Here is a 2553-nt window from a genome sequence, read left to right on the forward strand (position 1 = left end):
TCTCTCTCTCTCTCTCTCTCTCTCTCTCTCTCAAAATAGATAAACTTTTTTAAAAAAATTCAAAGGAGATTAGATTAAAAAAAATCACAATATTGCACCTCCACCTTGCAAACTAGATTACTATTACAGAGTGAAGTAACTCACTCAGAGATGCTCAGAGAGATTGAGTAACCTACTTGAGGGCACTCAGCTAGAGAGGTACCAAGACACTAAGGTACTGGTGCTGGCCTGGCCACCAGGAAGGGTGATGGAAGGGGCTGCTGGGGAAGCGGTGAGCTGCCCCCAGCCTATTGTTGGGGCACAGGGGCTGTCACTACAAGGAGTGAAGGGCATCACCTGCAGGTGCCTGTGGCGGGGGCCGCCAACCAGCCAGTGTCGTGCAGCCTCAGACACTTCTCCAGCCATAGTTTGGAGGCAAAAGCTCTTTGCTGCCTCTGGGCTTCTGGAAGTGTCTCCATAATGAGACTTTCCTCCTTCAGTGATGCCTCCCCAGGCAGCTTGGGTGCCTGGCTCTTTGCCTGGGCCTCAGTTTCACTGTCTCTGACCCTCAATGGCTGAATGAGCTAGGCCCTTCCCAGCCTCAGCTGCCAGGCCAGCCTGAGCTTGTGCCCAGCTGTCTTGATCCTCAGCAATTGCCCTTAATTCCCACTTCCTTCTGTGGCCACTACAGGAATGTCAAAGCTACCTCCGGCCAGCCATTCAGAGTCCCAGAGCGTCTGGCCAGTCCTCCCTTTCCCCCGGCCTCAGCTATTTTCAGGCTCAGCGCTGTGGGCAGTGTTTTGGGGGAAGCAGATTATCTGCTTGGCAGAGTCAGCCAAATGGCAGGGCCAGGGATGCCAGGTCACAGAGACAGGAGAACCTCAAGACATGGTAAAAAACAAAAACAAAAACAAAAAACACCCCGACTCTACAGCCACTGTGGGAGCCCCTGCCCAGGACCAGTGGCTCAGAGCTCTGGGCAGGTGGAAGTAGAGGCTCGAAGGGCTACGGTTTGGCCACGTCCCACCTGGCTTGCCCCCACCGACATCCCTGCCAAACATCCCTGCTCACACACATCCAGGGCAGGTGCTCCCCATGACAGGTGCTGGCCCAGCCTCAGGGAGGGAATGCTCATAACAGCAGGCAGGGACAAGAGCCACGTGTCTGTCCCCCCCTGTCTACGCCACCAGAACTCCCTGCCTCCTTGCCCTTTGCTTACAAGAGCTATGGGGGTGGTGGTGGTGGGGGGGGGGCTTTAACAAAACAAATGCAAAGCTAAAATTGCAAGATTCAGTACAAAAGGGCACATTTACTTAGAAAGAGAACTCAAACAATAAATTCATAAAACTGACAAATACCACCCAACATCATGAACTCCAGACAGAAAATCCTCCCCTCCCCGCCCCGGGTTGGAAGCCTGTGGCTAGGTGATGTGTTGGGCCCAGGTCAGGCAGGGGTGGGTAAAAAAGCATTAGCCAGGCCCCTGCATGTTCCCTCTGCGCAGCTGAGGTTGGGGGAGGGCTCAGGTGAAGGGGTAAGGGTGGACCCAGGAAGGGATGAGCTGCCTGTTCAGTTCCCACATCCCCACCCTGTGGCAGGTGGCCAGGCCACAGGGGACTGGAGCACTTTGGCGCCCTCCCCTCTCCCTCTTCCATGGACCCTAATGGGAGGGGTCATCTCTTCACCAAGAAATTCAGGCATGGGTTCTTCAGACTCTAGCCTGACCACCACCCCCACCCCCACCCCCCACCTCCCATCCCTCCCCTCCAGATGTGGGCACAGCTATATTTTTAGAACAGCCAGCCACAAGGACATTCTTTCCTTCTAACTAAGATGGGTTCAGATTTCCTAGCCGCAATCAGTCTCATTGTTCAGTCCTCAAATATCAAAGGGTGGCCATGAGAGACAGCTGGCTGTAGCCTTTCCTTCCTTATTTCCTTCCTAAGTTCGCTTGTTTGTTCCTTCCTTCCTTCCTTCCTTTCTTCCCTTCCTTCCTTCCTTCTTTCTCTTTCTTTTCTTTCTTTCCTTTTCTTTCTTTCTCTTTCTTTCTTTCTTTCTTTCTTTCTTTCTTTCTTTCTTTCTTTCATTCTTTTCTTTCTTCCTTTCATTTCTTTCTTTCTTTCTTTCTTTCTTTCTTTCTTTCTTTCTTTCTTTCCTTCCTTGTTTCTCTTTTTCTCTGTCTTTCTTCTTCCTTTTCTTTCTTCCTTTCATTCTTTCTTTCTTTTTCTCTCTCTCTCCTCCCTCCCTCCCTTCCCTCTTTCCTTCCTTCCTTACTTTTTTTGAACCATTAAATGAGAAATAAGACCCAGAACTGGAGGGAATGCCAGCTCTGAGGAGGAGGGTGAAGCAGGATTTGGGGTAGGGCCTGCAGGAGCTACCCCAGAACTTGCCCCTGCTGGGGATGCCCGTGGAGGCTGCAGCCCCCTGTGTTCAAACACCCAAGTGTAGGTCCGTCTGGGACAAGTGTAGAGATCAAGAGAAGGCCCTTAGGATGCCCAGTGCAGGGAGGGTCAACATACACACATGAGGGCCTGAGGATACAATGCCTATGAGGTGGGCAGGTCAGTTGTTATG

The sequence above is a fragment of the Leopardus geoffroyi genome, chromosome D3 (assembly GCF_018350155.1).
Source record: "Leopardus geoffroyi isolate Oge1 chromosome D3, O.geoffroyi_Oge1_pat1.0, whole genome shotgun sequence".
Classification (NCBI taxonomy): domain Eukaryota; kingdom Metazoa; phylum Chordata; class Mammalia; order Carnivora; family Felidae; genus Leopardus; species Leopardus geoffroyi.